This window comes from Hyaena hyaena, unplaced genomic scaffold (genome assembly GCF_003009895.1).
Source record: "Hyaena hyaena isolate Hyena2069 unplaced genomic scaffold, ASM300989v1 scaffold_14, whole genome shotgun sequence".
In the NCBI taxonomy this organism is placed as follows: domain Eukaryota; kingdom Metazoa; phylum Chordata; class Mammalia; order Carnivora; family Hyaenidae; genus Hyaena; species Hyaena hyaena.
Window position 1 is genome coordinate 2,056,807 of NW_024080646.1, and position 19,937 is coordinate 2,076,743.

General features: G+C 36.1%; 1 protein-coding gene across 1 annotated transcript in view; it reads left to right on the forward strand.

Annotated features, from left to right (window-relative positions):
• ZNF521 (zinc finger protein 521) overlaps positions 1-19,937 on the forward strand; it is a 278,497-nt gene that overhangs the window by 127,437 nt on the left and 131,123 nt on the right. The window lies entirely within an intron of this gene.

Below are 19,937 nucleotides of genomic sequence, written 5' to 3' on the forward strand. Positions count from 1 at the left end.
AAGGGGGCAGAGGGAGAGACAGAGAATCTTAAGTAGGCTCTATGCTCAGTGCAGAGCCCAGTATGGGGCTTGATCCCGTGACCCTGGGATCACAACCTGTGCTGAAATCAAGAGTCAGGTGCTCAACTGACTGAGCCACCCAGGTGCCCCCTTTGTAAATAATATATGTATTATTACATAAATTTATATATATATATAAAACAATCTTTAAATATATATATGCATATATATATTTAAGGTTAAACTGATACACATTTTTACTTTTTAAAAATATCTTTTAATGTCTGTTTATTTTCGAGAGAGAGATTGCTCATGAGTGGGGGACGGCTGAGAGAGGGAGACACAGAATCTGAAGCAGGCTCCAGGCTCTGAGCTGTCAGCAGAGAGCCTGCCCGGGGCTCAAACACAGAAACCTTGAGATCATGACCTGAGCCAAAGTTGGATACTTAACCGACTGAGCCACCCAGGTGCCCCAATAATATTTTTAAATTAAGTAGAAAATTTACATGGCCAAATAAATTTGTAAGATTCAAGATGTTCTTGAAATAGAATGAGTTGCTTTGCCAAGTTCAATCTGCTTTCAGATTTATTATTGTGTTCAATATTTGTTTGGCATCTATGGTGTAGTAGTACAGGGCGTTAAGTCCCCTGGCATAAATATCAAGGTGTGGAAGCAGCTGTCTCATGTCTACTCTTTATCCCTAGTCCTATGCTTACCTCGCATTGACCATTGCCCCATACATTGAACTTGCTGCCACTACCATCCCTCCATTTTCTGTACTTCTTTCCAGTTATGGATTTTCATGCTGATGTGTTCCATATGGTTCCAAATATGGAATTCAGAAGTCAGAATGTTTTTGTATACAGCCATAAATCTTGAATTGCACATAATATTTGTTCCTTGAGTACTAGGCCAAAAGAGTGTGGAATCACCCTATGTGGTGGCAGAATTCTGTGTAGGAGGAGCATTTTACGTTTTGGCTTAAGTGGTGTTGAGGTAGAAATTAGTAAATATGTAAGATGATTTTGAATAATGAAAGAAAACCAAAATTGTCAAATGGGCTAACTTATAGTGTGTAAAGTGTGCTCTTGGTTTTTGGGGTAGATTCTCATGGTTTATTGCTTACATACAACACCTAGTGTTTATCCCAACAAGTGCCCTCCTCAATGCCCATCACCCATTTTTCCCTCTCTCCCACCCCTCCCCTCCATCAGTCCTCAGTTTGTTCTCTGTATTTAAGAGTATCTTATAGTTTGCCTCCCTCCCTCTCTGTTTGTAACTATTTTTTCCCCTTCCCTTCCCCCATGGTCTTCTGTTAAGTTTCTCAAGATCCACATATGAGTGAAAACATATGGTATCTGTCTTTAACTGACTTATTTCACTCAGCATAATACCTTCCAGTTCCATCCACATTGCTGCAAATGGCTGGATTCTTTCTTATTGCCAAGTAGTATTCCATTATATATATATATAAATCACATCTTCTTTATCCGTTCATCAGTTGATGGACATTTAGGCTGTTTCCATAATTTGGCTAATCTGCCCTTCTCTTCCTCTCACACCCATTTCCTTTTACTCATTATACCATACAGATGACTAAAATAGCAAATTTCAAATGTCAGCCTCATTCTAAGGCCCAGTCTTGGATTTTCAGCTACCCGTTTGACATTATAAGTTTTACATTTTTCTAGCCCTTTAACCAAATTGAATCACAATTTCTTTTCCCCCCATTTTCAGCAGTGTTCCACAATGTTCCATCTTTCCTAGTCATTCTATCTGAAACTTTGTTTGTGTCTCTATATCTTTTCTATTCTTCAAACCTTTGGGGTCAGGCACCCCTGCTGTTTACATCTCATGCATCCTCTGTCCCACACCTGCATGCTGACTGGTTACCTTCACTCTTTGCCTACCATAAAGAAAGTCCTTTATAAAAAATAATATAGGGGCGTGTGGGTGGCTCAGTTGGTTGCGTGTCCAACTTCGGCTCAGGTCATGATCCCACAGTCTGTGGGTTCGAGCCCCGTGTCAGGCTCTGCTGACAGCTCAGAGACTGGAGCCTGCTTCAGATTATGTGTCTCCCTCTCTCTCTGCTCCTCCCCTGCTCACTCTCTGTCTCTGTCTCTCAAAATAAAATAAAGACATAAAAAATTTAAAAATAAAATAGTATAAGGGCACCTGGGTGGCTCAGTTGGTTAAGCGTCCAGCTTCTGTTAAGGTCATGATATAGCAGTTTGTGAGTTCGAGCCCCTTGTTGGACTCTGTGCTGACAGCTCAGAGCCTGGAGCCTGCTTTAGATTCTGTGTCTCCCTCTCTCTCTGCCCCTCTCTTGCTTGCATTCTGTCCTGCTCTGTCTCTCAAAATGAAATAAATGTTTAAAATTTTTTAAAAACATTAAAAGTTAGTATAAACTTTAAAAGCTTAGGTTCACACAAAATCACATTCTCTGGCCACAATACAAATATATTATTCATGAAAAAGGTATCTTTTTAAAAACCTCCCTAAATTTTAAAATTAAAACCACACATGGAACAAAGGGGGCATAAAAAGAGAAATTATAAATACTTAAAATGGAAAGATAACTGTACTGCAGAACCTGGGGGATGGAAACAAAGCAAAAATTGTTAGAGGAAAAACTGTTAGAACATAAGTATACATATTAGAAAATTTAAAGGCATGATATCAATAAGCTAAACATCCAACTTAAGACATTCGAACCAGAACAACAAAACAAGCCCATGAGAAAGTAGAAGAGAGGAAAATTATAAAGCAAAGACCAAAAGAAATGTAATAGAATACTAACAATGAACTAAAAAGCTAGTTCTATGAAAAGACTAACAAAATTTATGAACTTCTGGTGACATTAATCAAGTTAAAAAATAACATTAAATAATAATAATGAAGGGGAGCCATAATATCATACATGCAGAAATTTAAAAAATAATAGGAAAGGGGCCTCCTGGGTGGCTCAGTCAGTTAAATGCCCCACTTCAGCTCAGGTCATGATCTCGTGTACGTGGGTTCGAGCCCCGCATCAGGCTCTGTGATGACAGCTCAGCTTTGGATTCTGTGTCTCCCTCCCTCTCTCTCTCTGCCTCTCCCCTACTTGCATTCTGTCCCTCTCTGTCTCTTAGAAAATAACATAAAACATTAAAAATTTAAAAATTTTTTTACTACACATACCACTACACATACCACAATAGCTGAAATAAAAATGAACGCAAAAATTCTTATTTTGCAAGAATGGAGAGCAGTTGGAACTCTCTCATTTTACTAGTGGCAGTATAATTTTGTACAAGTGTTATAAAAAAAATTGCCAGGCAGTATATACTGGAGTTGAATACTAGCCCACTCTGTTATACATAAATTCTCTTCCTAGGTCTATTATCTTAGGGCTAGGAGTGCTAATGTTTACCACAGGTTATAAACAAGAATATTTATAACAGATTTTGCATATAAGCTTCAAGCTACAGTCAATCAAAATGTCTGTCAAAATAAAATGAATAAATTCATCTGTATAATGGTATGAAATCATTCCATTTACACAATGGAACAGTACACGATGATGAAGAGGAATGAACTATTGCTATATAACAACTTTGATGACTCATATATAGAGTTCACAAAGAGAAACCAGACACATACCACTACATGCCTCCACTCACCTGAAGTGTGAGAATAGGCAAAATTAAATCTGTGTGAGGATTAAAGTCAAAATAGTTACCTCTGCAATAGTGTGAACTCGGAAGGGGCAAGAGGGAATTTTTTGGGTGCTAGAAATGTTCTACATCTTGATCTATGTGGTTGTTACAAGTCTCTATACATAGGTAAAATTTCATCAAGCAATACACTTAAGATTACAGCAGATTAATATATATGTTAATATACATATTAAATATGTTAAAATTTTAAATTTTATTAAAAAATAAAAATGCACAAGATAAAAAAATAAGAGACTATTATGAATAGTTTTATACAAGTAACTTAATAGGTTTGATCTTATGGAAATGGTTTAAGCATAGTATGCTACCAAAGCTGGCTCAAGATGAAAAAGAAAGTAGAATGATTCCATAAACATTAAAGAGTTTGATAAAGGCTTGAAAACCTTCCCACAAGGAAAATACCAGAACATACACATAATTCCAAAGCTGTGCCAGAAAATACAAAAAGAAGGGACACTCCCGTTTGTTTAATCTCCATATGAAAACCAGACAAAGAAAAATTTAGATAATTATACTCATGATTTTACTTTTAAGAATTTTAAAGAAAATATTAACACACTAAATCCACTATGTTAAAGATTTTATGCTGTGATTAAAAATGGTTTTATCACAATAATTCAAGGTGGGTTCAATCTCAAGAAATTAATTGATTGATGGAATTACCATATTAACAGTATAAAGGAGACAAATTATATGTTTATCTCGAGTTACCGAAAAATGTAAATTCAACAAATTTTCATGCTTCAATGAAAACATTTGGAATAGGCATGGGTTTCCTTACCCTAATGAAGAATATTTAAAATATTGTTTTTAGCAAGCATAATAAGTGGAGAAGTTTGAATGCAATTATTAGTTTATAATAAAATCACTAATAAGTTCTGTTGATTGACCTAACCAACAATGTACGATAAAATAAAAATGCAGTTAAGTATATAATAATAGGAAGCACTAAAATTGAAAAGAAACAAATCAAACTGTCATTTGGAGACCTTATATTTGTATATAAAAAAATAACCAAAGAATCTAAAGCAAAGTATTATAATAAGTAAAACTTTAGCAAATTTGTTGGGTACCAAATCAACTCATAGAAGCCAATTAGATTTTTATTCACCAGCAAAAAAGTGAAAAATATAAGTTGTAAAATAATCCTATTTATAAAAAACACAAAACTTAAGTTACTTAGAAATAAAATCTAAGCTGTTCAAGGCATTTATGGAGAAAAATGGTACATTATTGGAAGATACTTTTCAAGATCTATATAATGATTACGTTTAACTTATTTATGGGAAAGAAGACTCAATACTGTAAAGTTGTCAAATACTCTATTTTGATCCATAAATTCATAGTTTTCCACATATTTTCCACTATTCCAGTGAAAACTTCAACACTTTAAAATGTACTTTTTTAAGCTTTTACTTTTTTGGAACTGGACAAGAAGATTCAAGAATGTATATGTAATAATGAAAGGTGAAGAATAGCAAAGATTGTCTTGAAGGAAAACAACAAGCAGGGGATGATTGTCCTACTATGCAGGCAATTAATAATGAATATGCAGCAATTAAAATAATGTGGGATTATTCCACTGAACAAAACAGAGGTACTCCAAGAGATAGTAGGCATAGAAAAACTCAATGTAGAATATAGCTATCTTTGGATGTAAGTGAAAGAATGGAGTATTCAATTCATTATCCATATAGAAAATTAAAAATAAAATAGAATACTCATTTATGTAAAAATGTGTGAGAGACAAAACCATAAATCTTTTAGAAGAAAATATAAAGAATATTTTTATGACCCTAGGTTGGAAATGATTTCTCAAATAATACCCAGACAGCATAAATCACAAAACAATTGATATGTTCATCTACCTTAAACATAATAACTTGTGTATTAAAAGTTACTATAATGTGAGCAAAAATGGAAGGTATAAGGTGATAAAACATTAATAACACATATCGCTGGGAAAATGACTAGTTTACTAAATATGTGGAAAACGGCCGTAAATCAATAAGAAAACACAAACCTACAAGTTAGAATATGGGAAAGTAACATGAAATGGCATTTCACAAACAGGAAACACGAAGGGTCAGTAAATATGTGAAAATATCCTGATTTGTAATAAGAAATGCAAATTCGACTGAGAGTAATGGGTTGTCTAAAAAGAATACACAGGAAGCTAAGTGGGACACACAGGTGTTGATTTAATAGTTACACGTTATGTATTACATATAAGTTCTCTTTGTAACATTTAATATTTAACATAAAGAGCAAAAATAATCAGAACCACAAGTATATAATCAGTATTACTTATTATAAATAAAAGATAATATAAAACTAATACAATTAGTGCAAAATAATGTTTGAAGAACTCTAGCTATATATTCCTATCTGCAAAAAGCTGAGAGCCTGAAACCTGTTCTTTCAGTTATACCAGAAAATTTATCAAGTGTTGTAGAGGTATTAAAGACATACTAGCATCTCAGTGAGATTTTTTTCCTTTTCATAATCAGAAAGAACAGTATTTGTACTTTACAATTAAGGTAGTACATATCTCATACTTTGGAGAACATTAGCCTATGGCACTAACATTTTATTCCTCATTTGGTGCTTCAATTTAAGATAACAGATTTATTAATTTCCTGCTATGTACAAGGCATTAGGCTATCAGGTTTGTAAAGAGGATGAGCATTACGCAAGTGTGGGTTTTTGAATACACGTCTTTCTCCCCAGCACAGCCCCCAGAGGGTGTATAGTTTACTAAAGAAAGATTAATATAGAACAATAAATATAATATAAATTAGAATGGAATCCGTGCCATAAGAGGAGTACTAATGAACTGCTTAAATACTTCGGGAGAGGTAGCAAATAACCAGGCAGGAGCTTCTTTGCCGGTATCTGTGTGAAGAGCAAACAAATGGGAAGAACTTGCAAAGCAAAAGTCCTGTGGCAGCAAGCAGCGTGCCTGGTTGGCTTACAGAATAGCAAGTGGCTAGCATGGCAGGGGTGGGTGGAGGCGGGGCTTGGCTTTGTATCCGCCATGTTTCTCAGGAGAGTCCCTTACACACGGGAGGTCCTTAGTAAACACTTATAAATAATTGAAACCTGGTGATTAAAACAAATGGAAAAAAGAAACAAAGAAGGGGACATTTCTCTGAAGAACTGTATAGTGATGCAGTTTCTTCAAATCACACGTGAATAGGACATTGGACTCCTCATAAGTATGCAATATTCTGTGCAATTCATATCATAAAGAGATTGAATGGCACGTGAAATCCTGTAAAAAAGCAAATCCTCATATCAAGGCAAATGATTTATTTTGTTGAATTAAACATTATATTATACAAGCCAGTCTTCAACTGAGCCTGAACCTTTTCTATTCTTCAGAGCCTGCTGCTGTAGGTAGAGGGAGTTTAAACATATGCCATGTAACATAGTACAAGAAAATATTGGGCTTAGAAAAAAACTGAGTACAAATAACAGTTGACAGAACCATTGTGTTATCTTCCCTAATCCTTCCTCAGCTTCAGTTCTTTCAGTGCTAACATGGGCACACTCCATACTTTGCCTACTGCATAGGGCTCTTGGGAAGAGCAAATGGTATGTGTATATACGAAAGTTCTTAGCAAATGTTGTATACTGTATATCATTTATATAATATCTGTGTGTAAGTCTACGCATATCCCTACAGATGTGTGCATACATTCATATAGTTAAAATATGAAATGTTTTCAATTTATTAATGTAATCTAGAATAATTTAATCTAATGCTAGGACTATATGGATTATTGAGTCAAAATGCATCAAAATAAGTCGTCACACTTCCACAAAGTTGATGAAATAGAAAAGCATAATAAAATATTAAAACAAACTTAGAAGCAATGAAATCCAAAGAACAAACAGAGTGCAAAGACCACAAAGGTAAAAATATCACTTTATTTTCTTTGAGGTCAGAGATCATGTCTCCCGACAATAAATGTAAAAGGTAGACCAAACATGTAAAATAGGTGAGTGTCTAGGCAGAAGAAGTAATTATAGATAAGAAACAGAAAGTGTTCAATAGTATTATTGGTTTGAAACATCATGGGGAACGGGAATTAAGAAAGTATTGGGGAAATAATAGATAAGAAAACTAAAAATTATGCATGAAAGGCATACTGTGAATCCCAAAATAAAATGTTTTCCCCCTAAGCTCCAGAAGCAAGTGGATAGTTTGAGAAGCAGTTAATTTTAAAAAGCTATTATTTGTTTGCCTAAAACCTACTGGCAATGTTCTCTAGGGATCAAACATATTTACACTCTGCAGAAAGAAAAGTGGTGAAAATTTTGTGGGGGCTTTTTTTTTGGACAGGATTTGTAATTTAGATGCATCATCCTTTATTTTTAGAACAGAACGCTATACTTGAAAACTACTAATAAGTAAGCAATTGAGAGAGGTTTCAAAGCACAGATTCACCATGATTTAGAAATCAAAGTGTCATTGATAAACGTAACTTGACAAAGTCTGATGTTAACATTTTCATTTTGAGATACGTCTAATGATTATCTTTGGTACTTTTTAGTTATAAGTTTGGCTTCCAGGAAGGAAGCAAAAGCGAATTGTAATAAAATTTCTTGATACCTAGATGTCCAGAAATACAGAATTTAATTATGAATAAGGACCACCTATTTAACAAAGATTATTCTTTTAAAAAAAAATGTAAAGAGTGGAACAGAAAGCAGGGAGGAAGGGTATGTGGGAGGGGTGTGGGAGGCAGCACTAAGAGACTAAATGATATAGCTGAAAACTGGAAAATTGATGGTTGGAAAATTGACATCATTTTGGTGAAAGACAGATGCTTTCAGCCCCATAACTGAGTCAGGATTGATAACCATTTTGTTATACCAAATTTAAATAATTTGAAAACAAGCATTCCATAACAGACACGCTACACTATTTGGATCAATTTGTGTCTATTGCATTCATTCATTCAACAGGAATTGAGTTTCAGACCTGTAGCAGGCATTGTGCGTAGGCACTGGGCACACAGTGACGAACAGGTAAGCATTGCTTCATGTGTTTCTCTTGGCAAAGAATTAAACCTTCAAAAAGCAAATATACCCTCAAATGGCGAATTGTATACGTATTAAGATGGTTGGCAGGATTAGAAACAGGATTATTCTCTAAGGTCTAGTAAGGATATTCAATAATAAAATTCTAAAATATCTTTTAAACTAATGACTGATTGGGGTGCCTGGGTGACTTAGTCGGTTAAGCGTCCGACTTTCGCTTAGGTCATGATCTCATGGTTCGTGGGTTCGAGCCCCGTTTCGGGCTCTGTGCTGACTGCCAGCTCAGAGCCTGGAGCCTGTTTCAGTCTGTGACTCCCTCTCTCTCTGACCTTCCCCTGCTCATGATGTCTCTCTCTCTTTCGTAAAAATGAATAAAACATTAAAAAAAATAAATAAAAATCAATTTAAACTAATGACTGATTTATCACCTGGACTGTTAAGGAACATCTAAAAACATGACAGTGCTTGCCTTGCGTGGAGTCAATAAAAAATGTCGAATTTAATATTATAATCCCTTTCCTGCACTTCCCCTCCCCCCAGAAATCTTTACTGTGGGGCAGTGTTCTCAAGGAGCAGAAGTCCTGTTGAGAAAGGGCCCCCCATATTTTCTCAAGTTATATTCTTGGACATTTTTTATATGAAAAATCTGTGGCTTTATAAAATATATTATCAATAAGGATTATGCAGAGCTCTTTGAAATCTACAGTTTAATCTTTCCATGGTGATCTGAAGGGGGACTAGAAGGTCTTATGTGGTTGTATGATGCAGAATGTAGGTATGTTTGGTGGCAACGATCTGGTTCCCTCCAATAAATTTCTCTGAAAACACTTACTCTTGGGCATACTTATAAAAAGCCCCAATCAATTCACTTCTGTATAGTTCATACAGTCCTTCACAAATAACCCCTGTCAGGCAGTGCACTGGGTACTGGAGCTAAAGGAGAAATAAGACATTGTTCCTTAAGTGACAGGAAGCCTTGCAATGTAATGTGAAGAGATGTTTTGAATATAACATAGTAAGTTCCATGCTGAAAGAATACGCTGAGAAGTGAGAACCCACAAAGAAAGAAAGCAACAGTTAGTAGCAAGAACTAGCAGTGGAGAGGTGGCGCAATAAAGGAGATCCTGCGGTCCAGTGCCAAGAAGAGCCATAGGTTTGAAGCTCAATGGAGAGCCGACTTGGCAATAGTTAGCAGTTTCTTTTTGGAAGTGCGCTACCCCACCATATAGATGTGGCTGTGTTTACCGCAGTCCAGAGTTGGAGGCTTGCTGTGCTAGTCATTTTCTGTGCATTCCAGGCACGGATACATCATCTCTCTGGACCTCACTTTCATGGTCTATGATGAGGAAATTGAGACAGATGACCTCACACGTCCCTTTCAGTTCTACAACGTCATGATACTCTGGATCAGCTTGTACTGGTACCATTGAAAAGATAAAGAATGTGGGGACATTGTATCCTTTTATTTTAAAAGATGCTTTTTGGAATGAAGAATGAAGAAGAATTTTATAAATTCTAATAAATTCAATTGAAGCAGGGGAGTAAGGGGCACCTGAGTGGCTCAGTCGGTTGACTGTCTGACTTTGGTTCAGGTCATGGTCTCTTGGTTTGTGGGTTTCAGCCCCGCATTGGGTTCTGTGCTGACAACTTGGAGCCTGGAGCCTGCTTCAGATTCTGTGTCTCCCTCTCTCTCTGCCCCTCCCCTGCTCGTGTTCTGCCTCTCTCTCTCCCTCTCTCTCTCTCTCTTAACACTTAAAACAAGGGGTTAAAAGAAGCTGGCCACTTTTACGTTTATATACATTATAACTACGTAGCAGGATTTAGAATAGGTAAAGTCAAGGAAACGCACCTCTGTCCTAAAAAACTTAGTGCCAAGGAGCACAAACAAAAAGAATAATAAAGTAAACACCTACAGTGGTGCGTGGGCGTAATTGCTAACAAGTTTTATGGAGCAGGTGGGGTTTTAGAAGCAATTTGAAGGAGAAGAGAAAGGTGGTCTGACATGCCTCAGTGGGAAAGCTATTCAAGTGGAAGGGATGGGTGAGAGAAGGCAGAATGCAAAATGAAAACAGGGAGAAAGGGAGAAGCAGAAAGAAAAAAATAAAAGAACTTCCAAGAGAAGGTGCACATGAGGTAAGATGTTTCAATGGAAGTAAGAGTAATAAAGGACAAGGTAATGTGGCTACATAGAGGGTAACTGAAATGACCCAAACAAGAGAGAGACATTCTGTAGATAAGAACACGAGATATCCCTTTGACGGAAGAGTAGCTGGAAGGCTAGATGAGGGAAATATAATCGCAAGAGAATAACCAGGACTCCACAGGAGCCATCATCTGAAGAGAAGTGGGAAGAAGCAACGATTTTTATGGTTCAGTGAACCAGTAGCACTCATTCACACAGTAATTTGTCATGGAAATAAGAATGGTTTATATATTGCGGTGGACATGAGATAGACAAGACAGAGCCCTCTACCTACCCTTAAAGAGCTTACAGTCCTTGAGGAGATAAATCGATTTCTTTGAAATAATTCTGGTACAGCGTATAATGAATTCTAAGGGAATAAAAAAGAAACTTTTATGATTAAGCATTAGATAAAGCCCTTCTCTATGTTACCCTTTTGATATTTACAGCCACTATCTAGTAAGTGGTACTGTACTCCCTAAGTGTTAACAAACCTGTCTAGATTCTCAACTTGCCTTCAGTATGGAAGTTACACACTTAAGAAAATGTTTCTTAATGGATTCTAAAATATTTTTCCCCCTTCACACAACTGTCTTCAGGTTTATGGCAGGATCTGTAAATCGTATTACCAACCTCCAGCATTGGATCGCTGTGGGCATGCCATGCAACTTAATGGTGGTAAAACATACTACGTCATGTTTCTTCTGCTTCATCTCTCCAAGTTGCTGTCCACAACATCTACCAGCCCCAGCTTCTCGTTTCTGACAATCATGAGACAGGAGAGAGGTTTCAGATTTCCAAGGTGAAAACAATCAGTATATGGTTGGAATAATTGATGGGGAAAATAGACCATAATTTGGTGGAAAACAAAAATTTTGACTTCTTCCCTTCCTCTTCTCATTTATGTTTATAGAAACTGATTACTTAAACTCTTCTTCCCCTACTCTCAGTTTCTTAGCTTTCTGAATGCTGTAAATGTTTACAAATAGTCAATATTGGAAGTTAACTGGAACCTATGAATTATAAATCCTTCCCAACTAAGAACTAACAAAATATTAAACCAGGGGTAACTAGAAGCAAATTCTTGTCCTAACGCAGAAAGAATTAGTACACGCTTCTGGTGATTTTTTTTTAAACTTTACCATAGCATTAATTTAGTTTGTGTATTCAGCCTCTTCTGAATCACTGATTTCTGGTGCAGTAAGTGGTAGAGAAGTTTTCAGGCAGCAATGGTCAAGTCCTAGTTAACACCTTAAGAATGAATGTGCTGGGTGAGGGATGCCTCATTAGATCATCGATTGGATGGTCAATAAGTGAAATGTATTGGCTGCCTACCTTATGGACAACACTATAAGAGAATGGCTCAGATAGAGTTGCTATGGCATAGAACAAACAGCAACTGAACACGTACCATTAAGTGAGATCATCTAGATGAAGACCTCTTACCAGAGGGTCTCCGTGGCCTGTGTAATGGAGGAAATAAGCTAGGTCCCTTGAAAGAGCCTTCCAAATCTAAGTCAGGAGAAATCAGAGGAGTGGAAATGAATAAGCCTAAGAAAGCATTTGCCATGTTATTTAGGCAGAATACTTATCTTATAAGTTTCATATTTGTGTGCGTTCTTTCCCCATTTAGATTGTAACTCCTTGAGTTGAGGACTAATGTTTAATATCTCTTGGTTACTGAGCTCTAAGCACAAAGTGCTATGCAGTCTTTAATCTCAAGACATTAACGACATCTGTGAGACAACAGTGTCCTTCCATTAACTACCATGAGAATACACAACAGAAAGTCCACACTGGTGTTTTTCAGTGAATCACCTGGGCAACCTTTTTATCATTTTTGCTTTCATTACATTTCACCCATTTTCCCCTCTCTGTTCTGACTTATTTTCACAGAAATTCAGAATTACTTGGAAAATTTCCAAACTAAATTAGTAAAATATCTGAACTATTGAGCATTTGTGGAAAGCTCTAGGTTTACAATTTTCACTCACACATAATATTCATTTGCTTGCCAACAAAATACTGCCAAGTAAAGGTGCTACTGCTCTTAAATATAAGTCTCACTTATAATTAATATATTGGTTCTCAGAATGGTAATGTATATTGCGATAGTCCTTGAAAACAGCTTTTTCCCCCTCTAGCTAGGTGGAACCTTATTACACACTCTATCTTCTTCTTCCTTCCCACCCCACAACCTTGTCACCAACTTGTGATATTCTTTATGCTATTAATTCTTAAACCTTTATTTAATAAACACCCATTTAGCCTTCATTAATTGTGATAAGATTGAAATTAGTGGGTTCTAGTTTAGAAAAATTTTGATATGGTTTCAAAGTCCACATAAAAGAGTGAGAATTAATCTTTGACAAGCAACTGTGTTGGGTCAGACAGTTTATATAGGATTCCATTCTGTCTCCATAATGACCTGTCAAGTAAAGAGTAATAAAGGTAGTTACAGTTTAATGCAGGCAGGCTACGTGGTAGGCACGGTACTAAGCACTTTTGGATAGTTCTCACTTGCTTCTCACATCAACTCTTAAGATGTAAGTTTTATTAGTTTTAATTTACAGGGAAGGATACTAAGACTCGGGGTCATTAAATGATTTGTCACCCAGCTAAATGATGAAGCCACTTAAATAGCAACTGATTGCAAAAAGAAGATTCCAAAGTTGCTTTCCTACTAAGACTGCTGCGTATGTTTGGTATGGATATTTTATAGCATCATGGAAGCTGTAAACAGCATCCTGATTTCAGGAGGTCCTGTGTGTGTCAGAGACTGACGCTTCCTTGACAGCCAAGGAAGTTTGGCCCAAATTTGGAACCGGTGAAGCAGAAGGGGCTGCGGGCCATGGGACATCCTTGGGAAATGTCTCTGTAACATCATGCTTTGATGCTCCAAACATATAATGATGATGGATAAAGTATAAGACAACCAAATAGACATAGTCAGGTTCAAAACAATTCTCCATCCTTGAGATCCAGAAAGCAAACTTTAAAAGTGGGTAGGACTGAAGCCAGGATTCCACTGGATTCTACTTCAGAGCAAGTGGTAACTATATGTAATCTCTGTGGGACAAAACTAAACGTGCTACTTAGCGCAGGACAGGGGAGAAATTCCATTGCTTACAATAGGAAACTGGAACTAATTCTGTTGTTGATCAAATACCTGGTATTAGGGCTTTTCAGCTGGAGAGTTAAAGTGATAGGAAGAAAGATACACTTTTATGACTTAAAACTGAATTAGCCAGAAGCTGGCTCTGTGATTCAACTAACAATATCTTCAGTATCCCTGTAGCACTTCAGACGCACAGGAAAGCCCTTATGAGACCCAGTCTGATCCAGGAGTCTGGGATGGCCTGATAGAAACAAAGGCAAAACTACTAGAAGTGGAGGAATGAGCACATAGAAAAAAAGCTTCCACTACAAATGGGCTTCAAACCAAGATTCCAAAATATGTGAATGAATCTAATGCTAGTAAAGCAGCAAAACACAAAACACAAAAATAATACCCACAAACAAACAAGCAAAAGAATACCCCGGCTGTTATGATGCCAAGATTCCACTCCAGAAGAAATTAATTATGTGGAACAGTCTGACAAAGACTTTGAAATAACTATGTTTAGAAGCTCAGAAAGATAAATGAAGTATGATTTCTCCTAAAAATAGTGAGAAATTAGGAAGCAAATCCAAGTATAAACAAAGTAGGAGCACTTGTGTTTAAAATTAGAAATGTTAGAAAAAATAAATAAAATTAGAAATGTTAGACTTGAAAAATAGCCATTGAAATAAAAGTTTTGGTAGATAGGATACACTCTAGACTGGAGACAAGTGAGGAGAGAATTCATGGTTTGTAAGAGTACAGAGAATCACCTAGGACAAAACAGAGGACGAACTGACTTTTAAAATATGCATGAAAAATGGTTAAGATAAGTAGAGTAGAAATCCAGAGGCTCCATCCAATATGTCTCATAGGGGTTCCAGTAGAAGCGAATGGAGGGTGTGTGAAAGCCATGTGGAAACTGAAGAAAGATAGCTGGAGATTTTCAGGATTGGAGACATACGTGAGCTATCAAATAGAAATTGTTCTTTTAGTGTTGAGCAGGACTAATAAACAAAAATATATGGTTAAGACCATGGCAATAAAATCTCAGGAAACTGAGAGGAAAGAGAAAATCTTGAAGTCAAGTAAGGGACTTTGGAAAGTGAGTTCTACCCTGTGGATTTTGGTCACAATGTCCTCACCCACGGACCGTCCCTGGCATTGTCAAAGACCAAAACACTACACAAATGTAAAGAAAACCTTCTTTCAAAATCTACCTACACGGGGCACCTGGGTGGCTTAGTCGGTTAAGCGTCCAACTTTCGCTTAGGTCATGATCTCGCAGTTCGTGAGTTCGAGCCCCGCGTCGGGCTCTGTGCTGACTGCCAGCTCAGAGCCTGGAGACTGTTTCAGTCTGTGACTCCCTCTCTCTCTGACCCTCCCCTCTCTCTCTCCTAGAGACAGCTCACGCTGTCTCTCTCTCTCTCTCTCCTAGAAATAAAATAAATAAATAAAAATAAAATTAAAAAAAAAATAAAAAAAAAAATCTACCTACAGTACAACTGCAATTTTACCTGCCAATGATCAGAGTATAAACTGTGTTAAAACTCAGTAGGGAGGCAGCGTAGAATACTGGCCTTAGTTACAGTATCTGAATGAATTAAGACAAGTCACTTACTTAATCTGTAAATGAGGATAATGATCCCTCCTTTGTCAACTCTTATAGATTTGTTGCAAGTAAATTTTATGCATATGAACTCTTTATAGAGTTTGCAGACAATTATAGGAAACTATTATTTCTTTATTATAGAAATGAATGTAAGCTATGGTGTTTGACCTTTTAGAATTTATACATTAGATTTATAAAAAGTAAACAGAAAAAAGCCCTCACAACAAAATACAAAAAATATTTGCAAACTTATAACAACTAAGCACAAATAATTTTTGGTGCACACCAAGTGTGGGAATATAAAATGAACCAGGGATATGGGTTTAATCAAGGCCGTGTTTGTTTAGTGTTTTAAAATATGACATGTTATGAGTTCTTCTAACCATTTATTTCTACTTTTTATTATGAAAATATTTAAGTATATAACTAGATTTAATAACTGTTAACATTTAACCACATTTGCTTTATCTACATATGACTGTATATTTTTTCCTGAGTATTTGAAGGTAAATTGTAAACATCATGCCATGTCCCCCCTAAATATCCACACAAAAAGGATGTTTGACTGCATAGCCATATACCATTGTCACATCTAGGAAAGTTAACAGTAGTAATTCCCCAGTATCATTTATAACCAGCTGATAATTAGATTTCCCCTATTTTTTCAAAAGCCTTTTTGTAGCTGTTTTCTCCCCAAATCAGAATCCACACATTACATTTACACACACACACTACTTTTATCAGTTGTCTTTTTAGTCTCTTTCCTCTGAGAACAATCTCTCCACCTGTGTTTTCCCTCTGTATGACATTGGCTCTTTGAAGATAACAGGCCAAGAATATTTTTGATTTGTTTTGAAGAGTGTTTCAGATTTGTATACTTTCTCTCTCTCTCTCTCTCTCTCTCTCTCTTTCTCTCTCTTTCTCACAGTACTGCTTATTCATCTGTCCCTGCATTTCCTGAACACTGGACTGTTTATCTAAAGGCTTGATTAGATTCAGGTATACATTTTAGATGAGAGCACTCTATTAGCATGTAGCATACACCATACTGCATCACATCAAGAGACACATAATACCAGGATACTTTGTTAGTAGTCATATTACACTAAATAGTCTGGCTGCGGTGATTACCAACAGATAAATCTACTGTGAAGGTGCATCTTTCTCTTTGTAATTGTTAAAGCATAAAACTTGAGTATCTCCAGAATAACCTTTCTCTTCATATTTTTAGCATCCATGATTATCCCGGGCTACTTCATTTGGCCTTGCAAAATGCTGAATTGCTAATTCTGTCATCCCTTCTACTGTGGGTCCTTCATAAAGAGCTTTTCCTCATCAAATAGGCACGAACTACATTTCCTCCTAAAAAGCACGTAGTGCTTCTGTGCCTTTAATTACTAATTTGCAGAATAAGAGATTTATGGAATAGTCACCTCCGATGGTGGCAACTGAAATGTTTTTTTCCGTTTCTGTTTTTTTGTTTTGTTTTTTTTTTTTAATGTTTTATTTATTTCTAGGAGAGAGAGAGAGACAGCATGAGCAGGGGAGGGTCAGAGAGAGAGAGTCACAGACTGAAACAGTCTCCAGGCTCTGAGCTGGCAGTCAGCACAGAGCCCGACGCGGGGCTCGAACCCACAAACCGTGAGATCATGACCTAAGCGAAAGTCGGACGCTTAACCAACTAAGCCACCCAGGCACCCCTCCGTTTCTGTTTTTGAAGGTTACTGTGAACTCAATGATTTTTTTATAGTTAGTGGTTTGTTTTAAAAAAATCAAAGCAATTTATAGCTGCAAAGTATATATAATTTTTTATTTGGTGAGGCTCAATGTGAAGCCCAAGTCCTAATTTCAATGAGAAGGGGTGGTTAATCAGAATAATTTTTTTAAAGTATACGTCATTAAAGATCCTAATCATTTTTTTTAATTTATGAGATGCTCTTTTCTGAAAGTCTCTGAGTACCTTAACCAGAGTATAACTGAAAACAAGAATGTCAAAAAGGCACATTTAAATTGTTCTCAAAATCAATCAAAAATAATGAGGTGCTGGGAAAAAGTTGTATCCTTGATAATTACATCTATCAGTATCAGAAAACAAAAGAGAACAATCAGGAAATGACAACCCCACTCCCAAGTAGCACATTAAAAAAGGCTAATGAAAAAAAGTCTCTTTTAAAAATTGTACTAAATTAGCATTTCAAGTAAATTGACAAGCGTTGATAAAGGCCAATCTGGGGCCCAAACAATGGAAGTTCTGTTTCTACAGTTATCTGCTTTTAGAAGAAATGATCTCACTTGACTTTTTTTGTTGTTGTCTTCTATATAAATGGAAGTGATTGTCCCAAGGGGAGGGGTGACAGTCCTCCTGTACTCCTTAAGGGTGAGGAGACCCCTAGAATATCACACTTAATTTGGTGTTCTTTTTCTTAAAAGTTTGACCCGGAAGAGGGTAACCAGGATGATGAAAATTGTTCAGAGTGTTTCCTATAGCATCCCTCTGTTCTCAGTCTGAGAAAAGGTTAATGTAATTGTCATATTAGACAAGGAATCCAACCTGTGCTTTCCAGCTCCAGAGCATAGAATTAGGACAAATGAACAAAAGTAGCAGTAAAGCAGATATGGGTCTAGAATTAGGAAGAGGTCCTTTATAAACTCAGCTGTACGGAGCTGGAGTAGATTTACCTACAAGGAAAGGAGCCCTCCCAGGCAACCAGCACTGTTCAGAGGGTATAATCGCTTTACTTACAGATGCTGTACGGGTGGGCAGGGGTCACTCACACATTTTGTTAAGAGCATATAATTATAATAAAGATGCTTTAAAAGTCACTTAGAATTTCTTTTTTTAAAAGAAATAGAGAGTAAAAATGAATTTTATATCATGGCTTTAAAAAAGAAAACCTTAATACATCTCAATTTGTGTATCACTGCTTTGTATTTGGGAAATGTGGGCTGTGTGGTGAGGCGAAGTTCAGACTACATCATTTTAAGATCATGGTACATTGTCTTTGACGACATAAAATTCTTAACTTCATTCAGCCCTACATTTAGGAGCTTATAGATATAGATATAGATATAGATATAGATAAGAATATGACTTTGTTAATAAGAATAGACCATAACATTTTAGACACTGTCTTAAGTGTAGAATTAGTGTTTGAATTATCAACATTGACAAAAGCATTTTCCTTCAATGATAAAAGAAAACTTAACGTACATAGATCTCCAAATATGTCAGTTCATTTTGAAGGTAGTAGTAAGTGTTGGTATTTTATTATTTTGGCTTGTCAAGTGATTTTATTCTTTATTATTAGGCCAGGAGTAAAAAAATGTCCTAGTATATTCCACCAACATATTCATCAGTCATCATTTTTGGAGACAGTTTTCGACATATTGTATGTTTTACTGTGCTAACAAGAGAAAAGACTAGCCATTAAGTTTATGTTTCTTTGTTTTTCAGCAAGGTCACATATCAGGAATAATGCTAGAAGTATGCTAATAAACAATATATAATGTAGGTCATCTGGGAGTAAGAAATATTTTCTAACTAGTTCTAAAGGGAAATATTGTTAAAAAAGGGAATGATGTTATTTACGCCACACATGTTGCTCTATATGTCACCATCAAAAGCATCTTGTAAACAGCTCAGCGCAGTAAATCTTCGTTGGTGATTGTCAGGGTTTTTCAACTCCGTGTTAGATTTAGATTCAGCACACTCAATTCACAATATGCCTAACGTACAAAGCCTGTTAGATTATTTAGAAACCTTCCATTGGAAATATGCCTGCACTTCTGTGTTTTACAAGGAATTCTACTCTCCTGTGTTGCACAAGACAATACTATGCTAAGTGGCAGTAATCAAGATGATGGTACATTAGTGGCATTTGTCATATTAATTGCTGATGAAATGGTGCTACATTTTTGTGCCTAACCTTGACTTTGTTGAGTTCTTTAAAATTAATGATAATTTACAGACTGATATTTTTTACTGCTACTGTTAGTTAAACAAGTTTGTGTGACTGCGGATGAAATGATAATTCTCTAAGAATGCCGTAACAAACTGCCATTGATGTGATTTTACAAATGTCATTTTCTCACATTGGGGAGATTTCAAAATGGATTATTTCACAGGCATTTATTTTGTTTTCCAAGGTGGTTTTTAATTGTAAATATCAAGTTTCATCATAAAGGAATTTATGTAACTGTGTTCTGGAAAACGTAACCAATACTTTATTTATTGAGTTCATCTAATATGTACTGAGCCATATAGGGGACACAGT